The 15,788-nt window shown below is 44.3% G+C and overlaps 1 protein-coding gene across 4 annotated transcripts in view; it reads right to left on the bottom strand.

Moving 5' to 3' along the window:
- Window positions 1-14,271, bottom strand: part of plxna2 (plexin A2) — a 333,056-nt gene extending 318,785 nt beyond the window's left edge. For all 4 annotated transcript variants that reach the window (XM_039749202.1, XM_039749204.1, XM_039749205.1 and 1 more), the window contains exon 1: window positions 13,964-14,271. The gene's annotated coding sequence lies outside the window, so the exon portion shown is untranslated. The remainder of the gene's footprint in view (window positions 1-13,963) is intronic.
- Between the last annotated feature and the right edge of the window lie 1,517 nt (window positions 14,272-15,788).

The following is a 15,788-nucleotide window of genomic DNA, read 5'->3' as shown; positions in this document are numbered from 1 at the left end:
ATAACAAGATCTAGTGTTGGCCTCTTCAAATAAGTTGATAAAGTGAACAATTTTCATGGGGTGCACTTACTTTTTCACACCTCTGTCTAAGCTGACGTCACAAGACAGAATACCATTACAATTATTTTTATTCATTTTCTTTACTTTTAATCTCCCGATGCTCGTAAGTGACTTTGCTTTTGGATCAGAAATTGAACCGGCAGCCCTCACCGCCTGTGCCTCCTTCTTCTCAGCGTTCTGCGAGCTCCCCCATTGCTTTCCCACTGAAATCCTAGCCCACGATGACAGACATTTGGGCTCCTGACTCATTCCACTCCAGTGAAGCCCTTATCTGCTTCTCTGATCAGCATTCTCCACTCCAGAAGCGCCGCAGCAAGTTAATCAAAACGTCCTGCAGCAGATCTGGAGATCTGCAGCCCAAGGATGTCGACTTGTACGAGATGGACGGCCCAGCCACGGCAATGAAAAGATAGTGTCAGCCATGAGTTACATGAGGCACCCAGGCTTGAAATTCAAAAGACATTTCGCAAGAAGAATGAGCTGACCGGAGGACAAAAAACCAAATGCCACGTTCTTCACTCAGACTTCATCCTTCAGCCCCTCAGGTGAAATCTGACGAGTCAACGTTGAGTGGCATAGCCGGCAGATGAAAGGAAAAAAAAAAATCCTGCTGCTCGGCTCCTGACACTGAGCCTCCAGGGCAACACATTTAACATTTACTGTGAGCAAGTCAGACATCAGGGCTGCAGGAAGGCATCGGAATTACGAACTCAAGGCTTTTGAGGAAAACTCACCGTGTGACACCGCGTCCACAGCAGAAGACATGCCACGCCGAGACACTGAGAAGACGCAAGCTTCAGCCCAGTGTCACAACCGTGCGACTTTGTCTCACCAGGCCACTAGTGTGTTCAAGAGGAATAAGCTCCGCCCCAAAGGACACTGCTGAATAAGCTCCTCCCCCTCTGTGATTAAAACAACAGCTCTGTGGTAATAAGAATATTGATGAGGATGAGGTGTGACGAAGAGTAAGCAACATCCCCCATGGATGAACTAGACAGCCTTGTCTCGTCAAGCCAATAAAGTATTCAAGAGGAACAAACTCCGCCCCAAAGAGTCTGCTGATTAAGCTCCTCCCTTTCTATAATTAACACATCAGCTCTGTGGCAATTAGAACATTGATGAGGATGAGGTGTGATGAAGAGTAAACAGCACCCCCCATGGATGAACCATACGACCTTGTCTCGCCAGGCCACTAATGCGTTCAAGAGGAACAAGCTCCTCCCCAAAAGACACTGCTGAATAAGCTCCTCCTCCTCTGTGATTAAAACAACAGCTCTGTGGTAATAAGAATATTGATGAGGATGAGGTGTGATGAAGAGTAAGCAACAACCCCCTATATGAACTGTGTGACCTTGCCTCGCCAGGTCAGTAATGTATTCAAGAGTAACAAGCTCCGCCCCAAAGAGTCTGCTGAATAAGCTCCTCCCTCTCTGTGATTAACATCTACAGCTCTGTAGATATTAGAAGATTAATGAGGAAGGGGATAAAGAATAAGTAGCACCCCCAATGGATGAACTGTGCAGACTTTCTCAGGAGTTCATTGGAGTGGAAATAACCAATAAGTGCCACCCTACAAAGATATAAGGAATAAGCTCAACCCCAATCCCACCTCCTTATTAGTACATTAAGAAGCAATAAGCACCATAATACAGTGATGATGAATAACTTCCACTGCAATTGTGACTGGAAATATAACTGTGCGGGCTTGTCTCACCAGGTCACTAATGTATTCAAGAGGAACAAGTCCTGCCCCCAATGATGCAGGTGAATAAGCTCCTCCCTCTCAGTGATCAACACTACAGCTTTGTGGCAATAAGAACATTGATGAGGATAAGGTGTGACAAGGAGTAAACAGCACCCCTAGTGGATGAACAATATAACTGTGTGGCCTTGTCTCACCAGGTCAGTAATGTAGTCAAGAGGAACAAGTCTCGCCCCCAAGGGTGCAGCTGAATAAGCTCCTCCCTCTCTGTGATTAACACTGCAGCTCTTTGATTAATTAGTAGTGACAGTGGTAGGAAGCCGACTATACAGTGTGACAAAGAATAAGAAGATGAACTGTGCAGCCATGTCTCAGCAGTTCATTGGATTAAGCAGAAGGAATAAGCTCCATCTTACAGAGTAACGAGGAATCAGCATCACACCTTTCTGAGTTACTTTACTGTGAGGCAGCTTCACCCCATCAAGTTACTACTGCATTAAGGAACAATAAGCACCATAATACAGTGATGGTGAATAACCTCCACTGCAAGGGTATTGAGCACTGCAACTGTGTGGCCTCATCTCCCCAGGTCAGTAATGTAGTCAAGAGGAACAAGCCCCGCCTCAAAGAGTGCTGCTGAATAAGCCCCGCCCTCTCTGTGATAAACACTACAGTGCTGCGGTTATTAATAGAACATTGACAAGGAACTCGCTGTACACAGCATGACAAAGAATAAGCAGCGCCTCCAGTGGATAAACCGGGCAGCTTTATCAGCAGCTCATTGGAGTGGAGAGAAGACAAGAAAGGAATAAGCCCCACCCCTTTCTGATTTACCAGACTGCAATGCAGCCCTGTCTAAACCAAGTTATAAGAACACTGAGGAGGAATAAGCACCAGAAGAAGAGACACTACAACAAAGAAAGACTCAATACTACTTTAATCTAAGCCAAAGTGTGAAGTGGGAATCCGAGTACTCAGAGTAACCAAGAAAAAGACTTTTAAGAAGAATTCTGTTACTAAAAAGGTTGTGATATCTGCAAGCTGACATAAGGACTGTCATCCCAGGTGACCTTTTAACCCATCATGTATAGGACATCAGACACACCGTCACCTCTGAGAATCTGGCAAGGATACCTTAACAGCAGAACTTATAAAACATCCTCGTCTTACACCAAACAAAATTGAGATTTAGATTTCAGAACTGAGGTCTTATTTGAATTCCTTGTACTTGAAAACCCAGTATAAGAACACAATATCCATGAACACATAAGAAATAAAACTTACAAAGAATTAATAACAAATACTATCATGATATGGAGCCCAATGAAAAGAATTGAGCTCCACACCCATTGTAACAAAAAAAAAAAATCCACAATAAACTCCACCCAAATTATGAGCAAATAAACTTCAACCCCAGTTTAATAAAAAAGTCCACCTCCACTTTGATAACAATAAGCTTCACCCAAAATATGAGCAATAACCTTTTAATTAAAAAGTCCACCACTACTTCAATACAAATAGGCTCCACTCACAGTAAAGGTTATAAGCTCCACCCCCAAATGTATTCAAAAAATCCACCTTCGGTATGATACCAATAAGCCCATCCACAATAAAAGCAATAAGCTCCACCCCAGTTTAATAAAAAAAATTACTTCCAGTTTGATACCAATAAGGTCCACCCACAGTAGAAAAAAAAAATCCATCTCTAGTGGGATTCCAATAAGCTCCACCCACAGTATAATCAAGAAGCTCCACCCTCCAGTTTAATGAATGAAATCCACCTCAAAGTTGGTACCAATAAGCCCCACCTAGTGTAAAAGCAATAGGCTCCAACCTAGTTTAATAAAGAAATCCTCCTCCATTTTGATATCAATAAGCTCTACCTACAGTTTAAGCAGTAAGCTGCAACTACAGTGTAGCAAAAAAATCACCTCTGGTTTGATGACATTAAGCCCCACCCACAGTACATACAAAAGCCACACCCACATTTTGATTGACAATATGCCCCACACCCAGTTTAAGAGACCAGAAGCTGTACTACTATTGGATAAGCAATACACTCCGCCCATATTTTGACACACACAAGTTCCACCCACATTTTGACACACAATAAGCCCCACCCACAATTTGATAGAGACAGGTTAATTATTTTTTGCCACAGAGCCCTTTGTCTTATCCAGACTGCTTTGGGGTCGTAGTTTGATTAAACTGCAGTATGAGAGCAGCATCGACACATCCTCGTGGACTAAGTGGGTTCAAAAATGGATGGACGAATGAGCATCGACCTGAGTCAAATAAAAAGGTAGCCCTAGAGTGGCACTGGAGGTCTGACTTCAAGCAGGTACTGCAGCTCTACATGAGCAGACTCCCTTGAGCAACATAAAACTCAAGATGAGCGCAAAGGCAGAGCGGACGGGCACCGTTAGATTAATAAACAGTCATTTAGAAAACCTGCAGAACCAAGCAAGCGTGAAACCCTCAAAGAGTTCAAAATGCCATGCTTGTGTGACGCAGAAGAGGGGACACTGTGGCTCCTCAAGATTTCAAGGGGACTGCCAGGCCAAGACCCCAACTCCAGCTTCTGCCACTCGTCGCCCCTCTCCTGCTATCTTTACCATTGCGGTGGGCACAAGTCCCTCCACACGGTGAGCTCAATATGTTGTCCTTCTTGGTGTCTTTGTTTCGGAGGTATGATTTTATGAAATAGGCAGCTGAAAGACACAAGCCCACCCACAGAGCCACGGTCGATTCCTATTAGATCTGGCGCTGACTAACTGACGGAGCCTTTTTTTTTGCCCCCCTACTTTTCAAAGTCTAAAGCCTCAAAAAAACAAGTCAATATTCCGGTCTGCTGATAATTGTAATAACGTTACATATTCTTTGCACCCCTGCCGAGATCAGCCATAGCTGGTATAGAAAAAGCATGTTATGAGCGAGGCCACAGAGTCGAGCTTAGCAGCGACTTAAACAAATAAAGCAAAGGCAAAACTCATAAACATATCCGACTGTATTAAAGAAAGAGTAAATTATTACTGTTCTGACAATCAGCCTGGTAGGGCGGTGTGGTGGTTAGTTCTACCGCCTCATAGCATCCCACTTCAAGGAACACTCCACTGAAAAATGATCTTTTTTTTTATATTTCTTATCCTGTGAAGTTTGTAGTGATGGCTGAGAGAAAAACTTTGAATCTTATGCCATCATGATGAAAGATAACAAAGCTTCCGATAAAACTAAAGTCTACGGTGACCAGCATTGAACAACAGCAAACAGCATCATAAAGCAACTGAAAGAGTCTCGTCTTGTGACATGTGACATCATCTGGTCACACGTCCCATAGACGATGATATAATGTTTAATAAACCACTTCTGGAAAATGCGCTTCTGAACGAAAAAAGGGGAATGCGTTTAGAGGTGAACGAGCTTTTGAAAGGCAGACCTGCCAGCCTAACCTCTGTCACTGGTCAGGAGTTCAGCCGGCAGCAGCTCACTCATTGGCTACCATTGAGCTTCACGTGAAACCAACAGTGCAAACATGCAGAGCTAAAGATGAAAACTCAAAGACTCCCACAACGTGGGCAAAACTAAACTTCAGTCCCACTTTGATCAACTACAACTGCAACCATTCTGTCATCTGGTAAGGAGTGTTGTGCTAAAGAATGAGAATTTAAGAAGGAGCAGAGCAGGAAGAAGAAGCATCACAACAAAGCGAGGCCCAAAAGCGTAAAAGAAATCAATACTACTTTAATCTGAGCCATAGTGTGAAGTGGGAATCACAGTATTCAGAGTAACCGAGAAAAAGACTTTTAATAAGGAGTCTGTTAGCAGGAAGGTTGTGATATCTGCAAACTGTCATCACAGGCGGCCTATTAACTCATCACGGAAATGACATCAGACACACCGTCACCTCTAAGAAACTGGCGAGTACACCAAAATGTCCTTGTCTTATACCAAACAAAACTGAGATTTGCCAGATTTCAAAACTCATCTCATAGTTGAATTCCTTGTACTTGAAAACCCAGTAAACGAACAAAATATCCATGAAGACGTAACAAAAAAAAAAGAAAAAGAATTCATAACAAATACTTTCATAATGTGAAGAGAACTGAGCTCCACACCTCAAAAAAAGGAAATTCCCCTTCAGTTTGATGCCAATAAGCCCCACCCAGAGTAGAAGCAATAAGCTCCACCCCCAGTTTAATAAAAAAAAAATCCATCAGTTTGATATCAACAAGCTCCACCCACAGAACAGGCAATAACTGCCCAATTTAATGAAAAATATCTACCTTCAGTTTGATAGCAATAAATCCCTCCCATAGAAGAGGTTATAAGCTCCACCCCCACTTTAATAAAAATGTACCTTCAGTTTGATATCAATAAACCCCACCCACATTTAAAGCTATAAGCTCCACCCCCAGTTTTATAAAAAAATTACCTTCAGTTTGATACCAAACCAATAAGCTCCATTCACCAATTTAATGAAAAAACCTACTATAATGTTTGACACCAATAAACCCCACCCACAGTAAAACCTGTAAGCTCCACTCCCAGTTTAATAAAAAATCACCTCCCATTTGATTCAAATAAGCTCCACCCCCAGTTTAATAAAAACAAAATGCCCTTCAATTTGATACCTATAAGCCCCACCCACCCACAGCAGGAGCTATAAGCTCCACCCAAAGCAATGGAACGGGCTGATGGATATCTGAGATGCTTGAACAAGCTGAAGGCCACTTCACCAGTGCAGTTCCACAGACACCTGCTAAAGAAGCCCATGGTACTCCAGCTGCAGACAGAACTATAAACGTAACAACAGGAGGTGGGTCTTCAATTCAAAGGCTTGTTCATGTTTGAGCGTGTGCCATAAGTATTCTATTCATCGGAGTATTTGTCCAAGTCTGGTTTATTTAACAGTTTAGTAAAAACACAGTGCATGGACGACTTGACATACGAATTATATGACATATGACTAATGGGAGATTTTTTTTCATGGACATTTGTTGTGTCCAGTGTTGGTCACCACTGATGCCTATTCCATCAGAAACTCTGTTCTCCTTGAAAACAAGAGATTCAAATTTTCTCTGCCATCACTACATACTGCACTGGGTAAGTAACATATTAAAACAATCCCATTTTGGGTGGAGCACCGCTTTGAAGGGATTCACTCCTGCACTCTTAACCACTGGAACTGATTATGTAACACAATGACAACAATAAAGCTGTAATGTGACAGCAATGCAGGAACTGACCCTGGGCAGGAAGTCGGTGCACCCATGCTCGCAGCCAAACTCAACGATATCTTCCAATTAACCTAAAGGACACATCCTTGGAAAGTGGCTGGAAATCTGGAAACCTCTGAAATGAGGAGAACATGCAGAATGCACACATACACCCCCTGGGACTCTCTGCTGCACCTCCTCGCGCTCACACAATAGCGTCTCCACCCACACCCGCCTATCAGCTTCCATCCCCACCTCACCTTGATGTACTTTTGCACTCCAAGTGACCTTTGTGGCTTTTTAAAAACCCATATTTTGACTTTTTTGCTACAGAGATAGGATTACATTTATGCCTTTGGCAGACGCTGTGCAGTGTGAACACATATGTGAGAGAGTCAGACAAGCACTAAAGCACAGGTGCCATGCTAGAACCACACTACAAGTACCAAGGGCCACCATTAAGTAAGGGGGAAATTAATGCATTCAGCTCACAGGAGTGGCATCTAATGTAGTCACTTATGACATAAGTGCCACGACGGTGGGCACAACAAGAAACTACCAGCCTCATGGGCTCGGGATGAGCAGGCTAAGTTTGAAGACCTGCCTTGCCATCTGAAAGGGCGGTGGCCAAGCAATGTGAATGTGGTGGCATGGTGCCACAGTTATACTGGGTCCAACTTCAACCTGAGTCCGTGTCTGGGTGGTGTGTACATGTAATGGTAGCTGAAGGAAAAGAATCTGAGCTGGGGTGTAGTTTTTTTGTGGGGGCGCAAGCTGGAGCAACACTTATCTATTATATAGTGCCTTTCACATCTATTTCTTATATAGTGCCTTTCACATCAATCTGGTCATTCCACATGCTCTTGTGGTCCTCATCATAGTGCAAGTGCACATCTTGGCATGTCCAGCATCAGACCAAAAGGACAAGCCCTTTCCACCATGCTGCCCAATCTGATGCCAGCTTCCCCGTGTTATCTGTACTCCAAAACTTCAGTCCATGTCATCACCAGTCCCCTTATTCCTCCCATAACTGGCCCTATAGATGTAAAAAGAAACAGGTGCACCCGCTACCCAAACTGTATACTACGCGTGTCTGTAAATTGCCCAGTCCTCTGCCAACTTGCCCAGTTCCCCATTCTGCCAAAGCCCACACCACAATGTCAGTACCCCCGCATCGGTAATGTGCACTTCCACAGCACAAGTTCAATCTATCTGCTAACAGTGCCCAGTCCACAGCCATTTCCACAGTATTCCATAAATCCACATACAATCTCTAGTCCTCAGATTTTTCTCAAGTCTGGTATCCCAGTTTATCATGTACCACACCTAATTTTATTCTGCACTTGCTGCCAGTCTGCCCAGTCCTCTACAATTTGGCAGGTTTACCCCACCTGAGCACAAATTCACATTGTAAGGTCCGTAGACCACCACACCTTAAAATATAACTTGCTCGCCCAAATCTATCTTGTACTAAACCCATAGGACAAGTCCAACCTAAATCTTATTCAGCCTTTACTTTCAGGATTCCTTCATTTCCTTGAACATAAATGTCGCCCCCCTTTCCTTCAGGCCTGAAAACATCTCAATTACTTTGAGGATTAAATCGAATCATTTCACCGAGCTGGACACGTTATTGTCTAAATGACTGGCCACCTTCGTGCCACTTGCGTTTTTTTAAAACACGTTTCAGGTCTTGTACCTCTGAAATAGCAAATAGGGAAACCAAAAAGAAAAAAGACATCACTTCCACCTCACCCAGTCAGACAACTCTGTATGTCATAACAAGAGCGGGAAAAAGTCAGCGTGTAAGCTCAGACTCCGTCTGAATTCTGAGGTCAGGTCAGCCCAGTCCAAGCTCCTTTCTCTCCCTTTTTTTTTCTTCAAGTAAACGATTTGTGAAGGAGTGTTTCATTAAACAAATAACGGAATTGTCTTTGATTTCTGAAGTTCCACTAGAAGTTGCCATCTCCCTAAAGTCGCGCTCGCTCTTCTGTAGTTATGTTAATGGCGTGAACTATTGATGTGAACTTGAAACAACATGTCAGTGATTGTCCAATCATATTAAACTAAAAAATCCTAAAACAATTCTAATTCACTGCAAATAAAGGTGGGCGTGTCCTGGGCACAGAGAGCTGCACCCCCCGGAAAAAAATCAGAAAGCAACCAATCAAAGGGCAGCCTCAGGTCACCTGCTTGCCAAAAGCTCAAGGGCTTGGCTGACACCCTTCACTCCAGAAATATACAGTAGGTATTCACACAGAAATTAAACAAATACAAGTCAGAAGCCATTTTTAATGGATGCTGGCATGCACTGACCCCAGGTACGTTGTGCAAATAAATTTATTTCATGATTATTTCGCATTTCCTAATTAATTTAGGTACAGTTTTTATAATATTTGGAGGGTGGCAGTGCCCCAGCCCCCTGTATTACAAACCACCACTGTTCTCATGTCCAGCTGGGTTATCCCCAGCATTTCAGACATGCACAGGTTAGGCCACTCATCCAGCATGCCCCTCCTGGTACATTGCATTCAATGTGCTTGTGCTCTTTGTAGGATGCAATGCCATGCTAAAGAGTGACACAGCAAGTAAAGAATGGCATCACAAACTTGGCCATGCAGGCACTTGGTGTAGGATTTCACTGCGTTTGGTCCACTGCTCTCTTGTCTGACACTCCTCCTTCCCTGAAGATACAAGTGTTGGATCTGAAGGCCCAAGCTCTATTTTCAGATTCATCATCGTGCTAGTTTTCCTGGTGAGAGTTGCCGTGGCAACCTGCCAAACTGGACAGACCAGGTCACCCTGTTCCTAACAACTTCTTGCACTTCCTTCAGGGGACTTCCCTAACTCTGCCAGACCATTCCAGAGGTACGACCCCTGCAGCATGACCTGTTTCTCTCAGTCGCCAGCCAGATAGATAGATAGATAGATAGATAGATAGATAGATAGATAGATAGATAGATAGATAGATAGATAGATAGATAGATAGATAGATAGATAGAATACTGCAGCTACACAGGGCAGTACCTGGCAGAAATATGGGCAGCAAGGGTAGTGTACTCTGTTGAAACTAAGCAGCCACATTATGGCTTCATTATTTAGGGGGTTTGATGCCCAGCTGCACCTTTACATGACAAACTGCTGTGAAGAAAGGCCATTAGCCACATGCCTCTGCTCTGTCATTAGGGAGTAAAGGTGGACATCATGGGCTAGAGCCAGTCAGAGACCAAAAGGCATACATGAGGTTCAGAAGTTTTTCTTTTTTTTTTTCCAAAATCAATACCCCAGATACCTGTACCATGGCATGCAGACTGACTGGCAGGTGCAACTTTGTAGGTTAATGTTGTCACTAGGACCTCAACCCAGTTTTCTGGGTTGGTTAGATAGATAGATAGATAGATAGATAGATAGATAGATAGATAGATTCTTTGCCCCAAATTTAAGGACACAATGCTGCCCCCTGTGAAAACAATACAAGCTAACTCAAATCCAGGTGGTGTAAAATCCCAGTATGTTCGACTATAACACAGGGCAGCAGGACAGTCGAGACAGACTCTGCATTTCACTCACTGGGCGCATATTTAGTAAATGTCAATTCTTGGTCACGCTAAACGCCAGCTCACTCCAAACCAGCTATGTTGCAAGGCAGTATGTCACCAGTCCTCTGCAAGTATAGTGTGCCAGCAGGCATCGGCCATCTAAAGTGAATCACATGCAAGCACTGAATCACTGAGTCCAGTGGCACTTCTATAGACAGCTGGGAGAGAAATCTTCTAGTTCAGCTAAAGGACTGCATGCAGTCCTTTACAGCAGAAGAGAAACTTTTGTTAACAATAGGTGAGGAGTTCCATTTAGTGCTTTTAGGAGGACTGTTAATCGGTCATTATCAGTTTTCCTGATACTTTGACCCCAATTACATATTCCACTCTAAGGTACTCAAAGATTCAGGAAACCAGAAAGTTTAATTTCCTGGCTGAGAAGTACAAGCTCTTGAGAAGGTCATTCACAACACAACAAAATGTGGTAATCAACTGATTGTCATCAGTTAACTTCAGGATTTCAGAGCACAAAGGCAGCACAGCTAACTTGACAGGTGCACTTGGCCACACGGAGCACACAGCGACAGGACGGGGGTGAGTTGTGCTGAACCCTGGGGAGCTTTAAAGGAACAAACTGACCTTAATGTGCTATAAAAAAAACAGCAGCTGTCTGGATAAAGGAAAACACAGGGGGCTTCTAAATGCCTCCCTCCCTAACCCCAAACCTCTATGCATCACTACTGAGTTCTAGAAGAATGTGCTTTCTGAGAATAGGGAGGCAGACAAGTCAGATAGACAGGCACTAAACAATAGATAGATAGATAGATAGATAGATAGATAGATAGATAGATAGATAGATAGATAGATAGATAGATAGATACTGAATGAATGAATGGAACTTTAAGGTAAGTTGCCTTTGTGCCTGACAGCCCCAGACAATCCACCAGACAAAAAGAAACGGACACATTTGTATCGCTTTATCTATTGTAATGCTGTAGACGCGTGTGTGTGTGGGTGTGAGGGTAATAAAATAAAATGTGGTCCCGTGTGTCAGTCCCGCCCGGATCACTAATTATTGCGAATGCAAAACGAGACAATGAAGTGACATAAATGGCTCTTGAAAATGAAGGAAAAAAGGGACGCCCATCACATAGGAGTTAATTACAAAAAAACGGATGCTTAATATGCAGTCCTTTTGCACGGCAGATGGAAGTTGTTTTAATGCAAATGCCAGGCAATTTTCTACTTAAAACAGCATTTATTATCTATAGAGCTCATGACAGACAGTAGACTTAGTGCCCAGTGGTTCAATGCGGGCAAACGGAAGATTTGTGGATGCATCTGCTATTTCTGTGTCACCAGCAGATGAACATCTCACATTGCACAGCTCGTCCTGCCAAGCAACGCGAACAAAAGTTAAATTATCTCCGAGCCAACTCGCAATTCATCACGTTCAAAGTCGTCGAGAGGAAGCTCCCGACCCCGCACCTTCGTCTCCCGTGTGCCCTTAACTCGGCGCCACAAACACAGCGCTCCTCTCGCATTCTGCGCTAAAGTGAGAACAGCCACAGATTTTTTTTTTTTTGTAATAAAGTTCAGTCTCACGATAAAAGGAGCGCTGAAAACCCCTGGTCTGAATTTGAACGATATCTTCCGGACCGACAACTCCGCAAACGGGGCCGTGGAGACGACTATCAGATAACCCACCGTGACCCCTGAACACTTCAAAAACGCCGCCGTCAGCTTCTTGATAGTCTAGAGCCGTGGGAATTCAATTCTCCATTCCAGTCCACAAAGTAACAAATCACCTTTGCTACTAGTGGAGTGCCCGTGTAACGTTTACATGTAAATGCAGGCAACCGCTCGTCGTTTCCAGATACCCGATGAGCTCTGATAAGGAATCCGCTATGGCTCTGCATGCAGTCCGCCAACACTGCAATTCTGCACCGAGCGTCTCCAAACCACTCCACGCACGCACACTGCTGTCAAATTGCCATTGCCACTTGGATTGTGTTATTGTATGGAGTGAGGGAAGTTCTCGGGAGTTCATTTCACTTCAGCAGAGTTGACGTGACAGTGTCCATTCTTGCTGTGTATTCTTGATAATACAAACGAATGCCAACTGCGAGCCGCACGCGTACGCTCAAATATAAGTCCCTCAACACTGGATACAAGCTGGAAGACAAACGTACAGTAAGTCTTAATGTATGTCTCAGTATCTGAGCAATTCTATTCTTTAACTAGAGTTTAAACATTTCACCCGTCCTCCAGTTCCAGTAGCAATAATATATCATTACGGCTCTGGAAAGATCGCTTGTCCAGCTTAGGCAAAGTAAACACCGATCCAAGCTTTTTTTCTGAATCCACAAGGTCGCGGTGAGCCCTGGTCTGGATGCCAGGCGACCGCAAGTGCTGGGAACACAATTTTTCCCATGTACGACAAACACATATTCCCTCAAGTGTCACGAAATCTGCGAAAGCTCTCACCGACTCATCTTGAGAAAAATAAAAGATCTCGTATACATCCTAAAAAATACGGTGTTGGCACGGGAACAACTTCGCTTTACCCATCTTGTAGCCTGCCTTCAAATGTCTGGGTTGGACCCCAATGCACACACACACACACGCACAAGCACATGTACCGCACGCAGCTAATCGAGACAACTCTACTCACATTGGCCATTTGCACACACACCTACCTCACACATTCGTACATTTCACACACACAGTCAGTCTCCTGCACACCAGGCCTTGTAGGATCGGAGTCTCGATCAGAGCAGATCACTGGACACTGGAGAGAGGCAAAGTCAGGAAAAAAAAAGCATTTTTCCAGAGAGCTCCGAGGAACAGCCCCCACAGTGACAAGACAAGCGCTTCATCTCCGAGCCGCACTTTTTAAAGCTACTGATCCATCCTGACAGTCCCCTCCGTGTGCCGGGGCTGTCGATCTGTGTTGACAGTCGCCGCTCGTCCCTTCCCCCTCTCTCGGAGCCTGTGTCGGTATCCTGACAGTTTCTCTTGTATGCTACCCTGACAGCTCCCCAGTTCGTCTCTTTCTCTGGTGGGGTGGTGTATTTTGAAACACGACCACCGAATACTCACTGTAGCCTACAGCCGCACAGATTCTGTAGCACAACAGCACCTCGGTCTTCTCTCCTCGCCTCGCTTGTTTTCCAAGCGGTTATTTTATCGTGACAAACGGACGTTTCATTTTCCCCAAGCCACCTCTTCTGATTTCTTTTATCGCATTGCACCGCGTCCACTAGTCTTCACACTCTCCCCGTAGCAAACGGTCCTGTGTCACTACACCCAGCCGGAGTCCCTCGCTCTAGCCCGGCCCGGTTCTGTAACACCGTCTCGGTCAGCTGTCATCCTTCTCTCTCGGTCGGTTTTGTATCACGACTCGCCACGGTGGTGCTTCGCCACTATTCCCAATTCAGACTTACCTCGTTGCCTTCTCTTCTCTTCTGGGTTTATTAAAAATCCACAGGGAGCCTTTCTGGATCGCGGCTCTGTCGCATGAGGTCCGTATTCCAGTTCACGCCGCGACGCAGCCTCATTCATTTATTCGCTCGCCAGTCCATTCATTCATTCATTCATTCGTTCAGTCATTCATGTCGTTGTAGCTCTCTTATTCCCTTCTTGTTTGCGTAAAAGACCCGGCTGGTGTACGCGGTTCAGCTAAGGATCCCTTTGCCAGTGTGCGGCGGCGTCTCTCTCTCACTCTCACTCTCTCTCCCGCGCTCGCTCGCTCTCTCTCATTCTCGCTCTCTCTCTGTGTCACACACACGCACACCTCCTTCCCTCCTCCTCCTCCTTCTGACTGGCACACAGGGCACATCCCCCGCACCCGTCAGACCCGGCCCCTCAGCCGGCTCGGCGACGAGAATCGCACCTCACGGTACGGCACCGAACTCAGGACGGTGGAAGGAAACCCGACGAATAAACAATCGAAAAGTCCGCGAGCCTCGCTCTTTTATCAGACGTTATGGACTCGCGCTTGTCATAAATATCGAACATGAGACAAGCGCCGAAATGCCACGCATTGCACAGTACGGGACTCGTACAAGGACCGAGTATTAGTACAAATTCAAGAAAAAAGAAAAAAAAAAAAAGTAAAAAAGCAGCGGCATGTAAAGAGAAGTAAACGGCTCCACTTGAAAAGTGAATATCATCGGTGATCATACACACTCGAATTTGGATATTCACGTTGATAAGGAAAGGAGAAAGAAATACAGATGCAGATGTGCCAGCGTTTTTATATATGGGAAGAAAACAAAGGAAAACAAACAAAAATAACAGCATTATAATCACACACACGCAGAACTGATAAAAAAAGTTAACGCTGCAAGTAATAGCATTCGTAGCTGACAATTCTTCACCAATGATAACGTCGTTATTGTCCACATGTTGTAACCCATGGGACATGTGCAGAGATACACAAATAGAAATGTACACACTGTTAAAAATAATGGCGCCAAAGTGGATCTTCAGAGCCATTCCATAGGGGAACCATTTTCTGGCTCCCCAAAGAACCATTCACTTGAAGGTCCCAGATAGAACCGCACGTGATTCTGGACCGCAGAAAGGCAACTGTCTTACACTTTGAAATTTATAAAGTGCCGAAGCAGTACTTCAGAGCGCCTCCATAGAGGAACCAAATGAAAGAATAATATAGGAATCCGTAGCGTAGAAAGTCCGCTTGATAGCTGCGAGAAGTGATTTCTCATTTATCGTCATATTCTTGGATAAACCATTCCAATCGATCTGCTAGATTAGTCACTTAAAGATGACGTGATATTTCTCTTCCTTTTTTTAAACCATTGATACCGAGTATTTATAAAAGCACTGTTTGCAGGCATGAAGTTTTCAAGTAGCTCATGTATTATGAACGCAGTCTAAGATAAACAACGTGCCAAAGTAGTTCTTCAGAGCGATGCCATTTGGGGACCATTTTTATATCCCAAAAGAACCATCCACATGGAGATTCCAGAAAGAACCTTTGTTTATATCCGAAACAACTTCCATAAATAATCATAAACAAATGGCCACGTGACATAGTGGATAGCGCTTTAGACGGTGGACCTCAAACTATTAGGTTTTGGGTTCAAACCCCACGACTGACACCGTGCGTCTATTAGCAAGTCGCGTCACCTGCCTGGGCTCTAACTGGAGAAAGAAATGTCATCAACTGCGTCTCGAATATGTTACGCAGTTTTGGATAAATGGCTCAGCCTAATAGATTTGTAAAATGCCAATTAGCCCGTGATT

This window comes from Polypterus senegalus, chromosome 3 (assembly GCF_016835505.1).
Source record: "Polypterus senegalus isolate Bchr_013 chromosome 3, ASM1683550v1, whole genome shotgun sequence".
NCBI classification, from domain to species: Eukaryota; Metazoa; Chordata; class Cladistia; order Polypteriformes; family Polypteridae; genus Polypterus; species Polypterus senegalus.
Note: the sequence above shows the minus strand (reverse complement) of the source record. Positions and strands in the feature narration are given on the sequence as shown.